Below are 21,314 nucleotides of genomic sequence, written 5' to 3' on the forward strand. Positions count from 1 at the left end.
AGCTTTCTTGCTTGCACAATGGGGGAATACACATAAGGGTGGAGGTTGAAAACAGTTTTTCTCTTCTTAGTTGTGTAAGCCAAAAGAACTCAAGTACCAAGAAATAGAAGAACCCTAGATATGGGTCTCAAACCAAACTCAACTAACTAAGGTGGCATACTAACTGAGCCACGAACTAGAGTAGATAAGGATAGCTATCATGTAGCTATTATTCATGGGCGGTGTACCAACCGCGTCTGCAACTGACAAGTCGGTGACATAAATACACAACGGTCACCCTGGCCTATCATGAGTGGAGCTCGATATCTCAACACTCCCCCTCGAGCTCAATCCCAATTCCTGCACACCAAGCAGGTCTCTGAACTTCCGCAGCTTCTCTGCGCCCAATGCCTTTGTGAATATGTCAGCTACCTGATCCTCTGTGCTAACATAAACTAGATCAATAAGACCTAGTAAAACCCTCTCTCGCACATAGTGATAATGCACCTCAATGTGCTTTGTTCTAGCATGATAGACTGGGTTATTTGCCAAGTGTATACTACTCATGTTGTCACAATAAATGACAACTGGTCCATCTGTAGACTGATGCATATCATAAAGTAGCTTATGCAACCAAGCTACCTCACATGCAGCCATTGTTGCACCCCTGTACTCAGCCTCTGTGCTCGACAAGGCAACTGTAGGCTGTTTCTTGCTGCTCCAAGTGACTGCAGCACTCCCAAAAGAGAACACATATCCACTGGTAGATCGTCTATCAGAAATACTACCAGCCCAATCAGCATCAGTGTATCCATGCAATTGTATCTGAACCTCAGTCTCATAAAATAGTCCATACTGCAATGTGGACTTCACATACCTGAGTATGCGTCTAGCCGCATCCAAATGCGATTTCCTTGGAGCCTACATAAACTGACTTACCAATCCAACAGCATAGCTCAAATCTGGCCTGGTAATAGTCATATAAATCAAGCTTCCTACTATGCGTCTGTACATAGTAGGGTCTTCCAGAAGCTCACCTGCATCTGCGCTCAGCTTCACATTCTGCTCCAAAGGAACTGAAATAGGCTTACAGCCTGTCATCCCATATTTGGACAGCATGTCCAATCCATACTGCCTCTGTAAGAGCTGTATCCCACTTGGTGATCTAATCACCTCAATGCCCAAGAAATAACGCAGCTCTCTCAAATCCTTCATCTCAAACTTCTGCTTCAATAGCATTTTCACATGAAGGATATCTTCATCACTGTCACCTGTCATAATCAAATCATCAACATAAATGACAAGTAGCATAATACCTTTCTCTGTTTTTCTCACATAAAGTGAGAAATCTGCCTTGGAAATCTGAAAGCCAATAGTGACAAGATACTGTCCTATCTTGTCAGACCATGCTCTAAGTGCTTGCTTCAAGCCATACAAGGCTTTCTTCAACCTGCAAACAAACTCAGGATGAACAGCATGCACATAACCTGGTGGCTGCTCCATATAGACCTCTTCTTGCAAATCACCATGCAAGAAGGCATTCTTTATATCCATCTGATGTAAAGACTATCCCTTTGATGCAGCCATAGCAATGACTGCTCTTACAGTTGCCATCCTTGCAACTGGACTGAATGTTTCTTCATAGTCAATGCCATATGTTTGTGCATACCCCTTGACTACTAATCTTGCCTTGTATCTGTTCACAGAACCATCTGCATTGTGCTTCACCTTATAAACCCACTTACAACCAATTCCATTCTTACCTTTAGGCAAAGGTACTAACTCCCATGTAGCATTTGCTTCCAAGGCATCCATTTCTTCATCCATGGCTTTCTCCCATTTTTCTTTTCCCATGGCTTGCTAAAAAGATGTGGGTTCTGGTTCCTGTATCACTTTGACCATATATGCATAGTGAATGGCTGTAAATCCATCATATTTCAGCCTATCAACAGGATATCTAGCTCTCGTAGACCTGCGCAAAGTAGGTTCACTCCCAGGTGCTCTCAAAACATCCCTGGTCTTCCTTACTCCAGGTGTAACAATAGAAGGAATACCCAACTCATCATCAATGCTTTGTTCTGAGCCACTGGATTCACCATCCACATAAGAGTGACCTGCATTCACATCAAACATGGACTGATCAACCTTCTCTTTTCCTTTTCGTGATACCTGCATACCACTATCTGCATTACTTTGAGAAGATTCTCCTGATCTCAATCTGCCTGTCCATGGTGAAGAATGTGAACCACTGCTAGAGGACGCTCCAGGTCCACTAATATTTTGTGACTGCTGCTGTGAATTCTGTGCAGCATTACCATTTTGTGCATCTACATCATCAATCACATTTACTGGTTTATACTAGCTACTCATCTCATCAAAAACAACATCTCTGCTCACTGTAAACTTACGAGTAGAAGGGTTATAGCATCTATACCCTTTTTGCTGCAAAGAGTAACCAATAAAGATGCACTTCTCAGCTTTTGGATCCAACTTGGATCTCAACTCATCTGGCACATGTACATAGGCAATGCAACCAAAAATTTTCAAATGAGAAATATCTGGTTTCCTACCAGTATACCTCTCCTCTGGAGTCATTCCATGTATTGCTGTAGTGGGAGTCCTGTTCATTATGTAGACTGTTGTAGCAACTGCTTCAGCCCAATAAAAATCTGGCAAGTCTTTTTCATTGAGCATGGCACGAGATACCTCTCCAATATGCCTGTTTTTCCTTTCTGCAATTCCATTTTGTTGTGGGGTATAACTGCATGAATATTGCTGCTTTATGCCATGCTCCTGTAAGAACTTTGCAAACTCATTTGAGAGGTACTCTCCCCCTCCATCTGACCTTAGGCATTTTATTTGCAGACCTGTTTCTTTTTCAGCCATAGCTTTAAGGGTTTTGAAATGCCCAAAAACTTCACTTTTCTTTTTTATAAAATACACCTAAACTTTTCTGCTATAGTCATCAATAAAAGTGACAAAATAATGATAGCCTCCAAGAGATGCAGCTTAAGTAGTCCACACATCAGAGTGGATTAATTCCAATGGCTTCTCACTCTCTTGAACATGTCTAGGAAATGGTTTCCTTGCCTGTTTTCCAAACTGACAGGCTTCACATACCTTATGCATTTCTGCAACCTTGAATTTAGGCAATCCTGCAACAATATTTTGGGCCTGCATTGATTTAAGTTGCTGTACATTAACATGACCAATGCGTTTATGCCAGATATCAATATCTGCAACTACACCGGTCCCATGTGCAAACATTGCTGCACTCAATTCAGACATGTCTGCATCCAACGTAAACATTCTGCCCTTCTTCTTTTCTTTTGCTATCAAGTGACCTTTATTTTTCATATCCTCAACAAAGCATCCATGAGGATTAAATCTGACCTGCAAGCCCTGTTCAACCATTTGACCAACAGAAACCAGATTCTTGGTGATATTGGGGACATGAAATACATCGGACAGGTATTTCTTTTTCCCATCCTGCATAGACAAAGGAATTTTTCCAATCTGCACAATTGGATGTGCAGTATCATCACCAGTCTCCACAAATCCTGGTTTTTCCATTTTCCTTGCATCCTCCATCCATTCTGCATGACCTGTCATGTGGTTTGATGCACCTGAGTCAACATACCATACATCATTGCTTTCTTCTGCACTTGTCACAGAAGTGTTCATGTGCTGCACCATAAACAAGTGCTCATTTCGGTCATCACCCTGTCTACTAGAAGATGCATAATTCCCTTGTTGCAGTTTTCCATTCATGATGTCATTCTGCTTTTTATAGCAGTCTTTAGCCATATGACCCATTTTACCACAGTAGTAGCATTCAACATTACTGTTTGCATTTTGGCCTCTTTGCCATCCACCACGACCTCTTTGGCTCCCCCTGCCTCTAGAGTTACCACGTCCTCCTCCATAGGACTGGTTTTCTTGAGTTTGCTGCATATTCTGATTTCTGCCACGGCCTCCAAATCGGCCTCCTCTACCTCTGCCTCTACCTCTTCCAGCATTTGAGTAGAAGACAGCTTCTTTTGAAGTTCCTCCTGAAGAAGATGCACCACCATTTCTTTGCTCCTCAGAAATTAGAAGAGCAATCAGCTCCTCAAAATCAGGAAATCTTTCACGAACTGAAATGGATGTCCGAAACTGTGCATAATCCTTTCCTAGACCATTCAAGGTCACAGAAACTAAATCATCATCTTCCACTGGCGACCCGATGGAAGCAAGTGCATCTGCAATCTTCTTCACCTTCATGTGGTAGTCGTTGATGCTCATACTTTCTCTTTGCACATTATGCAACTCTTGCTTGAGCTGCATTTTCCTGGCTTGCGTATTTGTGCTATACATTTTTGACAAAGTATCCCATGCCTCCTTTGGCGTACTTGCATCCTGAATATGCACAATCATAGAGTCTGAAATGCTGATAGACAGCCAGTACATAACTTTCCTGGCTCTCTCATGCCATGTTTTAAATGCCTGCATTTGCTGTTGATTGGGAACATCAAGAAGAATTGGTTCTTCTTCATTTCCTGCAACAAATTCCCAATATCCTTTTCCCATAAGGAAATTCGTCATTCTAAACTTCCATGCTTGGAAGTTGTTCTTGTCAAGCTTTTCAGTGACAATCTGTGAAAGAGAATCAGATGCCATTAAGAACACTGCAAAAACTTCTGTCACTGCAAAAAACACAGCTTCACCCTCACAAGGGAAAATCTGCAAAACTGGCGAAAGTGGTATTTGACCACACAGTCACTTCCTAGTGACGATTTTGCATCAACACGCAACAGGGATGATTCTACAACTCCCAATGTCTCTGCACACAAGCATACGATGCAATTTCTACAGTAACTTTTCACCAACGTGTAGAACAGTGGCTGCACAGCATAAAACTGGGCCTTTTCCTGAGTGCGTGCAGAAAACTTCCGCCTCCAAAACAGGCCCTGAAATGGCCTCAAATCAAAAAAACAAGGTCGCCGAGGGCTAAAGCCCTCGCCCGCAGCATATACTGCCCTCTTGCTTCACCGCGAAGGGCGTCTCAACCTGAGACAATGCACTCTTGCACTTTCCGACTGTGCTACCTGCAGAGATCTGCTCCCAAAACAGAAAATGAAAGCAACACTGCTCCTCTTACTAGAACACCGCGAGCTTGGCTTGCTTTCTTGAGCTCCTTACCACGAACAAGGCTCTGATACCATGTCAAGATTGTGGGAGAGAAGGAAGGAGTCTCACTTGTAGCTTTCTTGCTTGCACAATGGGGGAATACACACAAGGGTGGAGGTTGAAAACAGTTTTTCTCTTCTTAGTTGTGTAAGCCAAAAGAACTCAAGTACCAAGAAATAGAAGAACCCTAGATATGGGTCTCAAACCAAACTCAACTAACTAAGGTAGCATACTAACTGAGCCACGAACTAGAGTAGATAAGGATAGCTATCATGTAGCTATTATTCATGGGCGGTGTACCAACCGCGTCTGCAACTGACAAGTCGGTGACATAAATACACAACGGTCACCCTGGCGTATCATGAGTGGAGCTCGATATCTCAACAACAAAGACAGTAAACCAAAATAATACCACATCCGACACATATCAATACTACATCGGTGATAAACCAAGACTGGACCAGGAAAACAACTCTAATGACTGCGCATACCCATCCCACGAAACGGTTCATTAAAAAGGGGAATTAAGTGCAGTGAGGGGGAATTAACTTAATGAAGGGTTGATTTTAATAAATTATTAAGAATGGGTGAATTGTTATTAGGTGATAAACCTTAGCAAGAAAACAGCGGTTCCTTATTATAAATTTAATTACCAATTATTAGGTTAAAACTGTGCTTTTATTCGAATCCCGGACTGCGATACCCGACTGGGTCTCTAAATGCAAGTTCATTAATTACAAATTAAGGTGATGTGGAGCGCTTTTTTGCCAGCGCGTGCTCTTGTGACGGCTGGTTCATTTTAATTAAAAATTAAAGTGCCTCTTTAGCGCACGTAACGCTGGTTTATTTTAATTAAAAAGTATATGTGTGTTGAGCGCGAATGCGCATGGAAACTGTGGGTGAATTAAAGAGTTCATTTTAACAATTAATTTGTGATTAAGGGGAAAATAAAAATAAATCAAACACATAAAATAAATACCTGGAAGGAGTGTGTATGTAATGCAAAAATGCGCTCTCCGCAATCCAAAAATATCTGGATTTTTTCTCGAGACGGTTAGTGGGGGTGTTGGATGAAAAAGATTGTTTATTATTTTATTGATTTGTGGTTTATTTCTAAGGAATTTAGGTGTGAAATGAAATATTATGATAGCTGAGAAAAAGATACCAAAAATAAATAAAAATGGGAAGGAAAGGGTTAGGAATTTTTCAGAAATTAAGTGGGAATTTTTTAGTATTTTAATGAATTTTTATCATATTTTTGGGTAGTTTAAAAGATTTTAGAAGTTTAAAATGGGCAAAAATAGTTTTTTCGGAAATTTACAGGTTGAGAAAAATATGGCCAGGGATTGCAAAAATAAAAGGAAAGTTTACGAGATTTTTCTGGATTTTTTCAGAATTGAAAGGAGTTTTTAATGAGTTGTTTTGTATTTGTCAATGTTTTTGTGTGTTTTTTATTTGTTATTGAAATGGAAAAAGGATTGACGGGTGTGTTAATTAAAAATCTGGGAAAAATACCCAGCAACAGGCTGCGTGGCAGCTACGTGGCAGCAACGAACGAACAACGTCCCGCACCCACGCACGATCAATCATGAACAATCACCAGCTCCCGCACGTGCGCACACACCGATGCGTATGTCGATGTCACGAGGGTGTTGACAGGTGGGACGGGGGTTGATGGAGGGGCTTAGTGGGAGGAATGGGGGTGTAGGTGGGGGGTGGGTATTCTTGGGTAGGCAAGGGGAGGGTGTAGTGGGGAATGGGGGAAAGGGGGCTTAGATGGGGTGGGGGGAAAGTGGGTGAGAAGAGGGGTTTAGAAGGGTGGGTTAGTGGGTGGGAAGGGGGGTTTAGAAGGGTGGGTTAGTGGGTGGGAAGGGGGGTTTAGAAGGAGTTAGGGTGGGCACGTGGAGGGGATAAACAGGGGCACCCGGGAGGAAGTGGGGAGGCCCACATCATGGCACACGACCACGTCACAGTTGGAGGGCGGGCAGGAGAGAGCCACGTGGAGAAGGAAGAGTCAACGAGCGAGGGGGCAGGAGACCGTGGCGGGCTCCGACGTCAGCGACGGCGTGCAGGCGGTCGTCACGGCCGCCAGGGCATGAGGTGGCAGGCGTGGGCGTTGTCAGCGACGGGCAGCAACTGCGGCGATTGGTGGCCGCGGCGGACGTGCAGCAGCGAGTGAAGGGCGTCGACGACGGCGGCGCGGGGACGTGTGTGGGCGTCCAGGCGAGCACCACTGCAGCGGTGGCCACGGCATAGGGCACGAGGTGGCAGGCGTGGGCGTCGTCAGAGGTGCCACAGGGCAACCTGGCAGGGCTGCAGGCGTTGAGGGCAGGAGGCGGCGCGCTGACGACGTCGACGGCAGGGAGGAGCTGCAAGCTGCACGGTGGCCACAGGGCGGAAGGGGTGGCGGCAGATGAGGAGAAGAGGGAGGGGAAGGAGGGGAAGGAAGAAATGCAGGAGGAGGAGGGGAGGGGGGTACGCAGGGAGAAGAGGGAGAGGGAGGTGGTTGGGGGGAAGGGGTCGGGTGGTTGGGGGGAAGGGGTGGGTAGGGTCCAAGGGTGGGCAGGGTCCAAGGGGGGTGGGGGGTGGGCAGGGCCAAGGGGGATAGGGGGTTGGGCAGGGCCAAGGGCGCGTATCCCCGTCCCGCGCACGTGCGCGGGGCGGGGTAAAAAAATTTGCCGTGACGGGATTGAAATGGCGCTAGGATGACGGTACGGGTCATGCGGACACGACCGGGGCACGTGGAGACGCGTAAAATCGAAAAAGGGCGCGTTCACGCGCAAGACGGACGTGCGAATTTACGTAAAAATAAAGAAAAATTAATAACTCCCAATCCGGACGTCAAAACGAAATAGCGTAATAACAAAAAGTGGGCAGGACGACAGGGGAAAAACAAGAAAAATATATGACGGAGATTCTGGGAGGGGTAAAAGACTGTCACGTGCAAAAAACACAAAAAACGAACCAAAAAACGCAATTAAAAATTAATATCGAAAAATCTGTGCATCGGAATGAGGTGCAGAAAAAAGGAAAACTGTACAGAAAGATGTGCCCGACAATCCTATCTCATCAAAACATGATTTTGACGGAGATAAGACGCGTTCACATGGAAAAAACCCAAAAAAAAACCTGAAAATGGGATCGGAAATTAATATCGGACGAACCATACACCGGAATGACATGCAGTAAGAAGGAAAAATGTCCGCAGGAAGGAGTGGCACAGGGTTATCATGTTAAACCGCAGTTCTGGTGGAAGTAAGAGGGGTTCACATGTGAAAAACTCCAAAAATACGCCCGAAAATGCATTGAAAAATTAATAAGTAAAAATCCGAAAGTCGAAAGAGGGTGGAGGAAAAATAAAAAAGGTGGGGGAGGGAACAGGAGACACAGTTGTCGGATTAAATTGGAAGTCCGATGCAAACAGGGCAGGTTCACATGGAAAAATGGCAAAAAGACGCATGAAAAAGTAAAAAAAAAACCGGAAAAATTAATAGTGGACAAACCATGTATCGGAATGATGCGGAGGAAAAAGGAAAAATTTCAGGGGAAAAGTGGTTGGCAGGGCTATGACATCAGATCAGGGTTCCGAAGCAAGTAAAGCACGTTCACATGGAAAACCGGCTAAATTACGCAAAATGCTTTAAAAATTAATAACTCAAAAACCGTGCACCGAAACAGGGGTAGGTAAAAAGGAAAAATGGTCAGTTCAAAGGGAGGAACAAGGCTATAAGGTTGGATTTGGACTTTGGTGAACGTAGGGTGCATTCACATGGCAGGACCACAAAAGCAGGGAATGAAGGAAAACTGGAAGGGAACAGCCCCAAGGGTGGGTGGAACATAACCGGGTGGGTGGGAAGGGACCCCACCAAGGTAACAGCAAGGCAAGACATTCATGCATGAGTAGGTTAAGGCATATGCAGAAGGGTATGCAATGTAGACGCGCAGGGATGCGTCCCCACACTTAAGACCTTAACGGATAGGGTTAACCGAGCAACAGGGACCTAGGACCATGCCACAGACCATCCACTAATGTCCCCACACTTAAAACATGACTGTCACGAAGAAACATAAGTGGGAGGGTTAGAAAAACTTGGCCCATTTCGTCAAGAAGCAGGGTTGAGTGTCGATGGCACGTCCAGTGTGGTTGTCGGCGCTGGAGGGACCAAGGCATCTTCTCGGCACACGTCCGTCATGGCAGGGACCACGTGGCAGCACCCAGGGAGGTAGCTGATTGAAGGAATCGCAGGAAGTTCGTTGTTGATGAGGAATACTACACTCCACTCACAGTCACTCAATTGGAATGAAAGAACAGTCACTCGCCCCATGACTAATATCACTCGAGGAATAATGATGGAAACCCATATCTCATACCCGATTGAGGAATCGACAAGGGGGAAATGGTGCAGAAAGAGTATGCCAGGGTGCACAGTTGATGGTGCATTAGTGCGTCCAACCCGTCTGGCATAAGTGCAAGGAAGAAGGCAAGGGAGCCTTACATTGCAGTGTACAGAACAGGGTGGCGTGTCTTGTGATGACGGCAAAGACCCATCCCATGGGTGCATAGGGAAACGGGAACATACCTGACTCCAAGTGTCGTAACGTCCCTCAATCTCACCTCTCGGTAATTGATTGAAGAAACTCGAGTCACGCTCATCCCACCCTCTGTCTCACTCGTTGTTGATAGTTACAGGAGGGCAGCCCATTCCTGAAAGCCATTGATATTATCCTCACAGTCACTTGTGCAAAGGTTGTATGCCTTGTGCGCATTTGATGGTGCAATAGTGTATCCCGCCCTGTGCCGGCATACGGTGCGAGAAGGAAGGCCAGGGAGCCTTATGGTGCAGTGCATAGAACAAATTGTGCTTTGTGCATTGAGAGGCCCATCCCGTGTGTGCAACACTTCATTCACACTACTTACCTTTCATTTGATTTGAAGGGAAAAGACTCGTCTCTCGCTCCACCCTCTGTCTCACTCTCTATTGATAATTATAGAGGGCAACCATACTCACTTCCCCATCCGGTTAGAATGAAAGCTCACATCACTCGATTGTTTGTCGATGAAGATCGCGTCATCAGTTGTTGAAGAGGCGTATCCAGGGAGGTAGCTATCAAATCGAACGTTGTGTTGAATAGGACATGTCATCTGCTAGAGGACAGGTAGTCACTTTGCAAAGAGACCCAGGACACAGCGTACCAAGGGAGGCAGCTTCAGAATTGGATCCTGGAAATATCAATTATGAATCCACTTTCTGGACTGCTGGGTGTTACCACCTTTTCCACAGCCAGCTTCCCGCCCAAGGGTGTTTACCACCTTTGCTTGGAACGAGGCCTGCTATGACAGGGAATTGCTTCCTTTTCTCTCATAACAGATTTTATTTTTTTCTTTTCTTTTCTTTTCTTTTTTTCCCTATTCCCGAGGGTGTTTCCACCTTTTCTCGAAGAATAGGTCGGCATGACAGGGACCTAAGTCCTTTTCTCCCATGACCGATATGTATATTTTTCTTCTCTTTCTTTTCTTTTTCTTTTTTTTTTCTTTCGAATTGAACAAGGGAATGGTAGAAAGACCATTTGTCAGAACCAACCTCGCCACTGGTGCTGGTGGAAAATAGAGGATAAGAGATTAAGGCTGGAAGAGGGGTTTGAGGGGACAAAGGGTTGCGTCCATTTCATCAGGACTGACTGAAGAACGGCTATCAGAAGTAGCATCATAAGAAGTACAATGCCGCGCCAACGAGGGAAAGGATCAAGTGTCCGTAATTGTCAAGATCCCCAAGGAGGGAAGTACTTCTTCAGGTGATATCCATTGATCAGAAAGGGATCATCAGAGGCATCAACGGTCTGCACTTGGACAGAGCCATTAGGGTTGACTGCAAGTACCTTATAGGGGCCCATCCACCGCTGTTGAAGCTTGCGGGGAAACTTGCCAAATCGTGAATCATAGGCTAGGACCAAATCACCTTCTTTGAACTCCTTGTGCTTGATGAAGCTATCATGGTAAGCCTTACATCGAGCTTGCGTAGCTTCCATGCACTGTAAAGCCATCCTACGAATTTTGTCCAAACACTCCAGGTGCAGGAGACGGCGTTGCAGTGAATCATCGTCCCCCAAACGCTCTTTGATAGCCACTCTCAAAGAGGGTAATTCCAGTTCAATAGGAAAAACAGCTTCTGTTCCATACACCAGCTAGAAGGGTGTCTGTCCTATTGCTGCTTTATGGGAGGTTCTATACGCCCAGAGGGCCTCTATAAGTCGATCATCCCAATCATGACGATGTGCGGCAATTATTCTTGTCAGAATCGAGCAGAGGATGCGATTTGTGACTTCGACTTGGCCGTTGGCTCTGGGGTAATAGGGAGTGGACTTGCGATGGCGGATCTTATACAATTCTGTCAACTCCTCCATGACTTTATTAAGGAAATGAGTGCCTCTGTCACTTACCAGCTCTAAGGGACTACCAAAACGGGTGATGATATTCTCGTACATGAACAGGGCCACGCTGTTACCATCGTCCCGCTTTAGGGCTTTAGCTTCACACCACTTTGTGACATAATCCGTACATACGAGGATGTATCGGTTCTGTTTCCTTCTGGTAGGAGGATCGATCGGACCTACGAAGTCGATGCCCCACTTCTCAAACGGCTTCAACGGAAGGATAGGTTGCAGTGGCATGGCACTTGTCTTGGTGGGTTTCCCCATTCTTTGACAAGCATCACATCTTTTACAGTAATCATAGGCATCCTTGTGAATGGTAGGCCACCAATATCCTACTAGCAGAGCCTTCCTGGCTGTAGCTTCTCCTGCAAAGTGACCTCCACATGGCTCGTCATGGCAAGCCTTTAAAACAATCCCAATCTCTTCTCTTGCGACACATCTTTTGAGCACTTCATCTTTGCCTTTCTTATACAGTGCACCGCCTAGCAGGGTGTCGGGGGCTGATTCTAGCATGAGCTTCTTCCTTTCCCGACTAGAAATACCAGGAGGGTACTGTTGGGTTGCCAGAAGATTGGCAATGTTTGCATACCAGGGAGTTACAGTTTCTACCAAGAATAGGGAAGCATCAGGGAGGTCTGGATCATCTTGCTCCTCGTCTGTAGTTTGTGGGATAGGCGATAGATGATCAGCCAAAACATGGGAACGACCAGGCTTAGTAATCACCTCAAAGTCGAACTCTTGGAATAAAAGGAGCCATCTCATCATTCGTCCTTTCACATCTGCTTTGTTCATCAAGAAGGACAAGGCCTCATGATCCACATAAAATTTAAAGTGGGTGGATAGGAGGTAATGGCGGAACTTCTCCAGGGCAAACACCATTGCCAAGCATTCCAGCTCTGTCACTGTATAGTTCCGTTCCCTATCAGTGACTTTTCGGCTTGCGTAATAGATTGGTTGATCCAACTTCGAAGAGCCCTTTTGGCAGAGGACAGCACCTAAGCCTTCAATTGATGCATCAGTGTGTACATGGAACTCTTTCGTCCAATCAGGAGGTTGCAAAATGGGTGCCTCTATCAGACACTGCTTCAGAGTGTGAAAGGCTTTGTCACATTCTTCCGTCCAAGTAAACTCTGCATCTTTCCTCAGAAGCTTGTGCAAGGAGGTTGCCTTTGTTGCAAAATGGGCTATGAACCTTCTGTAGTAACCCACATGGCCTAGGAATCCCCTCAACTGTTTGAGGTTGGTGGGTGCTGTCAGAGCTGCGATCTTTTCGATCTTTGCAGGGTCTGTTGATATCCCTTGTGTAGAGACAATGTGGCCCAGCAGAACTCTAGAAGAAACCCCAAAGATGCATTTATCGGGGTTGAGGGAAATCCCATACTCCCGGCATCGGTCAAAACATTGTTCCAGGTGTTCCCAGTGTTCACGGATCAAACTATAGACACAGAAGTCATCCAAATATACCTCAATAAAGTCGTGCAGATGATTTTGGAAGGCGGCCATCATGACTCGTTGAAAAGTAGCAGGGGCATTGCAGAGTCCAAATGGCATTATTCGGTAAGCGTAGGTCCCCCATTCTGTGGTGAAGGTTGTTTTGGATTGGTCTTCTTCTGCGATTTGGACTTGGTTGTATCCGCTGAATCCATCCAGAAGAGAATAAAGCTCATGTCCTGCCACTGCATCCAACAGTTGGTCTGTGAAAGGGATAGGAAAGTGATCCTTCTTTGTCTTGGAATTAAGCTTTCGGAAGTCAACACATATTCGCAATTTTCCATTCTTCTTGGGTACAACCACGATGGGTGAAACCCATTCACTATTTGCCACTGGATAGATGAACTCGGATTCCAGAAGCTTCAACAGCTCCGCTTTCACCAATGTGGAATAATTCGGATTCATTCGCCTCTGTCGTTGCCGTACTAGCTTGGCATCAGGCTCCAAGTCAATATGATGTTGACATATTGTGGGATCAATCCCCTTTAGGTCTTTGTAGGACCATGCAAACACGTCCAAATTTTCTTTCAACAAGTTGTACAAGGTTGACAACTCCTCTTCTGGGAGGCTGCTACCCACCTTCAAGTGGCGTTCAGTGCCTTCTGCATCCACAAAGGTTAACTGCCTTTCACCTTCTACTTCACGGATGAAGGTCCCGCGGACTGCTTCTGGGTACAGATCCGACTCCTTTAAGGGAGTGGTGTCCTCTTCTGATGTCCCACTAGAACCAATTTCTTCTTTTGGTGGAGACTTAGGTTGCTCTTTAAGACGTTGGAATGGGATAAGAGCCGTTTCGGGTTTGGTTTCAAAATTAATTACCTCTTGGCTTGAAGACTCCTCTTCTGATGGCATATCTAGGAACGTCACATAACAGGGACCCTCTGATTTCTATTGGGTTTGTGGGACTGGTGCTTATTGGCACGGTGCATCATCATCATCTTTCTTCGGCAAAAATGGGTTAGGACGGCATGAGCCACTGCTGAAAGACGGCTTATTCTTCTTAATCCATTCCTTATAACAATTTTGCATACGAGAAGATCCATTTACTAGACCAAATGGTACCATCACCATTCTGTCCCATAGCATGAGATTATCTGCTTCTGATGCTTCTGGAACTTCTTCTTCAAATATATCCTCTTCAGGTGCGATAGACTCTTCCGTTTCACTTTCATAATCTTCTTCGTCCATATCATATCCATCCTCTTCTGTCTCTATCTCTGCTTCTGCTTCTGTCTCTGCTTCTGTCTCTGTCTCTGTCTCTGTTTCTGTCTTTGCTTCTGTTTCTGTCTCTGTCTCTGTAGGAGCTCTGTAACAGAAGAACAGATTCTCTATTTCCTCTCCTGCCTCTGTCTCTGGCTCTGCTATGGCCACGTAACAGGGAGAGCAGTACATCCATGCTTCTATCTCACTGTCAGAAGTGATTTCAGAAGTCATTCCTGGTTCAGGCAGGAAGTATTCACCCATTGATAATGGCGTTGCATCTTTTGGAAGTCGGCTTACAATATCCACTGTTAAGGAATGTGCCAGTATTTTCTTAAGAAGGATCTGTTTGACAGCATCTTCGTCTGCTGATGTTCCATCTGTAGCCTCATTAGGGGAGTCAGAAGATAATTCCAAGGAAGTGGATCCATGTCCTTTTTGAGAACCATACAGTTTCAACACCACTTTGTTGGGTCCTCTACCCAAGGTCAAAGTTCCTTTGAACCAATTCGTCCTTGCTCGGGCTTCAAAAAGCCATGGTCTGCCCAGTAACAGAGGATAGGATGTACCATAAGAGTTTGGCTTCACCACCAGATAGGTTAGCCAATAATCTTTTCCAGCCACTGTAGTCTTCACATATGGGAGAATGCCCAAAGGCTTGATTCTACTCTGATCCACCAGTCTGATGAGCCATTGGGTGGGTTGCACACCTTATAAGCCTAGATCCTTCATTGTAACATCCGTCATAATGTTCACTGATGAACCACCATCAATCAGTGCATTTGAAATAAAACAACCTTCTATCCATACGCCAGTCTCTGGAGTACCCGGATCTAGGAAAGCATTAGCCACATCCACTTCTTTTACAGGCTCTGGAGCCTTGTTGGACTTTGTTGCTATTGAGGGAGCAATCCTTAAACCACGTCTTCTTGTCAGTATACTTTTGAACCTTTTCCGGCAACTGGGAGACAACATCAATAATTGTCGGAATGTAAGATTTGGTCTAAAGGTATCTAGATCTCTAACTAGATCGTATTCCTTAATAGGATCCACTGGCTTCTCTAACCGGTTAGGGAATGGGGCAACACCCATTTTCATTTTCCCTCTTTCTTCCAACAGAGGAATTACAGGAACTTCTTCTGCCACTTGCGGCACTTCCTCCTCTTCTGTATCCTAAACCTCTGGTCCTGTCTCTGTAACTCTCTGTGGCACTGTAGGGCTCTGTACGGCATTGTTAGGCTCTGTTCTGTTTTGTTCTTCTGGTGGAAGATTGAACTTCACTGTTCTGGCTAAAGGGTTATTTTCTTTCTGGACAGGTGGTTCCTTCTGCTTTGCACGCGTGATGGCAGCAACTTCCAATTCCACCAAATTGGAGGTAAGCTCTTGGGCCTTGGCCGGACTATCAGTAGCACTGTTTTTCACTGGGGCTGGGCTTGGACAGTCTTTTGCAGTGTGGCCTTCTCCTTTGCATCGACTGCATAAGGGCTTGTAATCCACTGACCTTCGAGGATTTGGACAATTTGGTGAGATATGTCCCTTTTCTCTGCATCTGTAACATTCCACTTCTGATCTCTGACCACCGCCAGACTGTCTTCCTCTGTAACTTTGAGAGGGAAATCTTCTGGGTCCGAAATTAGGACCAAACTCTCTAGGCTTGGGTCCAATATCTTGTGTTGTCATTTTGGATTCCAACAAGTTGAATCGTGCGTCTTCTTCCTTCCTTCTCGTATCATGCATCTCCTTCAGAGAGTAAATGTCCTCTGTATGGTTCTTCCGCAAAGAGTAGGAACAGAAGGCCCCAGGAATAGTTGGTTTTCGTGTACATTCGGTGGCTAAATGGCCTGCTTGATGACACTTACCACACCAAGTATTTGACCGCATCACATCTCTTCCTGCTCCTGCAACGTTGGATATGCTCGCGGTATTCACTTTCAACGTATGTAGCTGCTCTGTAATCACATCCATAAACTCTTTTTTGATGTTTGCAACTGAGTTGGATAAATAATCCTTCAAGCTTTCTCCTCCTGACGTACTGGCAGGAGGGTTTTGAGGAGTTTCTGTAATCACTGCATAAACTGTTTGGGCTGGTATAGAGGGGTCTCTGTTCTGGTTCTGATTCAGTGCTCCTGTTTGAACTGTTGGCTGTTGGCTCCAGTTGGTAGGATTCCATTGTTGCTGCTGATTTGGTAGTGAGGAAATTGGTTGGGACCATTGTTGTTGTGGGTGAACCACCATTTGAGGCATGGATTGTGGCCACTGTGGATTTGTTGCACTGTATTGTGATACCGAGGACATCTGTTGGTAGGGGTAGGGAATAGTCCTTGGGACTGTATTTGGTGGATACATCATTCCTGGCATCAGAGGAGGTAGGACTCCTCTTCCTGTATTCATCGCTAATCGAGCTTCCACTTCATCGTACAGTCTTGCTCCTTCTGTTGCAGCTTGCAGTGTGGCTGGTCTTTGCAGCTCCACAAACTTACGGACTTCTGGTTGTAATCCTCTGAGAAACACCCCCTTCTGGATGCCATCATCTAGATTATGGTTAGTCCATCTCTTCAGGATGGATTCCATTCGTGAGACATAAGCTTCTACTCTTTCTCCAGAGGATTGACTTAGGTTCATAAATTCCTCTCGCATCCGCTCTTCAAAACCTTCGCGCCTGAATTTAGTGAGGAAGGCCAACTTCAGGTCGTCCCATGTGCCAAAAGTTCCTGTTGCTTGTCTCTCATACCACTAAAACGCTGCGCCCTTGAAAGTGGCGGGGAATATTGCTAACCAATGCTCAGGGGTTCTGGCATTGTTAGCCACACATGCTACCATAAACTCTGCTACATGAAGATCGGGGTCTTCATTGTACTCTCCCTTAAAAACTGGCAATGGGACTACATTCGCTGGCCTGTCATCAATATTTCCAGGACGGATCTGGCTTGGAAGTGGACCTCCAGCAAGAGGAAGGGCTTGATGTGCCATTGGGACTTCTGTAAAGAGTTCCGCAAGGGCGTCAAAGGCGGCTCTCGGCTCTGATTTTTGCTTTCTCTCTTCTCACATACCTCTGGACTCGTTCTAACGCTTGCCTTTTTATTGCGTCATTCATCAGGGGGGTTGGCTCCACTATGTTGTTAGTGCTCCACAGAGGGTTATTAGAAGGCCTCAGTCTCTGTAGGACTCTCTTACCAACATTTCTTCTACTTTTTTCTTTTCAACATCCCTGAATTCTGCTTTCATGCCACTGCACAGGGGAAGATATTCGGTTCTGAAGGTGTCAAAATGCATACGTCTGAGCATTGTGGTAGTGCCATCATCATAGTAATGCCAGCTTTTGATGGTTTCAACAGTGTATGTTGTGAAAAACACTCTGTCTACCAACTTCCAGTGGGTTGCTAATTGAACAAACAGAAGATTATCAGTACACCAAGCATCCCATGTATCTTGCTATTGAGCGTCCACGAACAAATTCCAACTCTTTTCCTTCTTGTCTTTGTGAACCTCTACAGACCAAGACTCCTGAAGCTTCTTCACAATCTCCCACTTGATGTTGTCTGGAAACTTCTCAATGAATGCCAAATCTTCCATGGATGGTCATTCTCTCTGTTTCTGCTCTTCAGTTTGTTCCCAAACAGTTTGCCACCAAGATGCAAGTTTCTGCTGCTTCAATAGGAAGAGGAAACTGTCCACCACATAGAGCATGCATCATGATGGTGATGTGTTTCCGCCATTGTGGGATGAACTTCTTGTGGAAAGTGGCTTTGATTATGAGGAATTCCAACTCTTCAGTGGAAGAAGAAACTTTACAAACATCCATTGAATTCTTCTCTTCTTGGCAATGCCATTTACTTCATTTTCAGCCTCTTCTTGTGCTTGTTGATGGCAAGTTTCCCCGGCTGCGCACCAAAAAACATGGAGCCCCAAGAGGAACACCAAGGAAAAGGGAATTCTCTTGCAAGAAAATCTATCTTGTAACATCAACAAGTTTGTTTATCATGTTTTATATGATCACAATGAAGAAAAGAACACCAGGCACAACAAATCTTCATGCAGCATCATGTAGATCTCCCACTGTTTTGATAGAATCAACCATATTCTTCAATATCTTCACAAAATCCATCAATAGAACAAAGAAAGCAAAGGAATACACCATCTTTGAATGGAAATACATCACATAGTATTCATCTTCAATATCTTCATAGTCTTCTCCCTCAATCTCTCATATACAATCACTCTGTTTCAGTAGAATTGGCTATATCTGACTCTCTCTCTCTCTCTCTCTCTCCATCAATAATACATCATATCCTTACTACAATCTCTCAAAATAAAACTCAATAATCCTTCTTAGGTCGTGGATACCCCTCCCAAGAGATATGTCTAATATGAAAAGTCACCAGAGCCACTACAGTGTCCTTTCATAGCTCACTACTGTCACTTCACTCTAGTCTTCACTTGAGTCTTCAGCAGCTACTTCTTCCACTTCTTCTAGCTCTTTTGCACTTTTATTCACCTCTTTCCAAGGCTAGAAAACTTTCCCAAGCTACACTCTCATCCATCAGAACACATACAGAAGCATATAGAACAGTCACAGAACAGTACCAGAACAGCTACAGTACAGAACAGAACAGAACAGAAGCTCTACAGAAGACCTACAGAAGGTTATAGAAGGTCATCAAAACCTCATAACTCATTCTCAAATCATTCCAAACTCTCACAAACCATTCAATAAAATTTCACAAGATCTCAATCTTCATTAATCAATACTCCATCCCTCCCTACAGAAGACAATCAGAACAAAACAGACCAAAACAGAGCAAAACAGAAGGTATACAGAACCTATCAGAACATCACAGAACCACCAATAATCATCATGAACTTCCAAAACACCATCATTATCATCCAAAACACTCTCAAACCTCTTCTAAACCAATCAATCATCTCATAAAATCAACCATTCAGCTCTCAAAAACCACAAAAATCAGCCAAAAAACAAGTCATTTCAACACTCAACATAAATGCATATCCTCTTCATTTCATTTCAAGCCATTAGATTTTCAAATCATCCTATCATGCACATACACCAAAATTGCATGACATGTTATGGGCACTAGATATATCCATCTTTTGCCTTAAGCACTACATATGGTGCTGCAATATTTGAATCTCCAGTCTTACGCCAAGAATCCATTGAACAAATGACATTTGCATTGAAGATCATTGGAGATGTAGGACAACTCAATAGAGCATATTGTCCTATCTTTTCCTTTTCATTGCATTGATTAAGAGGAGTGTAGACTTGTTTGTTGACTTCACTACCAAATCTATGAAGAGGCACACTAGAAACTATACTTGTTGCTGAATTTTTTTAAAAGACAATCTAACATCCACAATGTAAACTATACAGGATCTTAAACTCATGAGGAAGATAAGAAAAACTTCCTCAAGTAAGTTGTTGTGTATAAAAATGTACGTTACGAGAGTTCAAAAAAGGGAATATAAAAAAACATAAGCTTATATATGTACATTCTTAGAAGGAAATATTTTAAAATGCATAAATCTATTCATAGAAATGGTTTTAATATTACAATTTAAAAAAAAAGGGTAGTGTTGAACCATAAAATTAACCTGGATCTTTAACAAAAGGGTACAATGAACCTCAATAACTAAACATAGCACCACTATTCTTTAGGGTATTACATCCACTTGCCCAAGTCCTCATCTTATAGAGTCCAAGTAAATATTATCTGTCAATGCACTCTTCAATTGGACTATGCTAACATTAGGTGATTCTATGTATGCTTGATGTACTTATAAGGCATGGCTTTTAATACCCTTTTAATCAAAATTTCTCATCTTGTCAAACAATTTGTGTTGTTTTCAATGCATCGTGAAGCTCATTTTTTGTTGACATGGCATGAAAGCTAGGATGGAGGGTCTCAATGCGATGCTATCTAATCATTAGTATATCCTCCCTCTCTCCTCTCTCTCTCTCTCTCTCTCTCTCTCTCTCTCTCTCTCTCTCTCTCTCTCTCTCTCTCTCTCTCTCTCTCTCTCTCTCTCTCTCTCTCTCTCTCCCCCCATGTGTGTGTGTGTGTGTTAGGCCATGGGGAACTTTGGTCACTTGACCATAGTAGATGTACTAGTTGAGCCAGCTACTCACTTCCTATGAGCTTAAAAATGTCTTTAGGATTCCAAGGGATGAACCTAAATTGATCTTATTTTCGGTTTAATGACTAAATCCATATTTATTTTAAGAAATGTAGATTGAGTAAAGGTATCCAGCTAGGGAAATGTTGCTAATTATCAATTTTATGCTAGCATAACCAAGAATTTGAAATTGCCATGTAGGTTGAATAATCTTCAAGGATTTAATATGACTACAATAATTGTTGCAGAATCATATTATATTGTTGACTGGAAATGGGAAACTTTATCTTGGGGTTGTGTTATGTTGAAATCCATCTATGAATTGGACAAATGGTAGTCATAACACTTGGCTTGTGACATGTGGTTTTCTTGCTTGTAAAGTCCTAGGATGATATTGTAGAAGTTTTTTGGGTGGCTAAGAATGATACATGGCAAGGATGAGAACTAAGACAAGGTGATGGATGAGGAGTATTGGGGGGAATTTTTGATACTGTTCACCACCTTCATAGGTGATGTGAGAAGCTCACAAAAGAAGTACACTGATTGGCAACACACTCATTGACAAGTATTTGAAATTTTATTCTTTTATAAAAGCACACCAAATGTTTTACAAATTGGAACTTTGAGATAATCTCATAAGCATCTTGTGCATCAATAGTGCCTACTAATTGCAAAGTATTTTGAACATATCATTGACAAGGAGTTGTCTAGATTATGTTGGACATAGTTTGATGGTGTGTGTAGATGCTATCATACATGTGTTCTTTTCTTGAAAGCTTTGTAGTACCATAAAAGCCATTGAAATAGGCCAAGAAATGCATTATGAGGTCATGAAATGTAGTCTAGAAAAGATATTTTGGTGGCCAGCATGTTGATAGATATGTATGGATGACGTGACTCGACATGTATCC

The sequence above is a fragment of the Lygodium microphyllum genome, chromosome 17 (genome assembly GCF_053477565.2).
Source record: "Lygodium microphyllum isolate KBCC chromosome 17, Lygodium_microphyllum_v1.1.10, whole genome shotgun sequence".
Taxonomy (NCBI): Eukaryota; Viridiplantae; Streptophyta; class Polypodiopsida; order Schizaeales; family Lygodiaceae; genus Lygodium; species Lygodium microphyllum.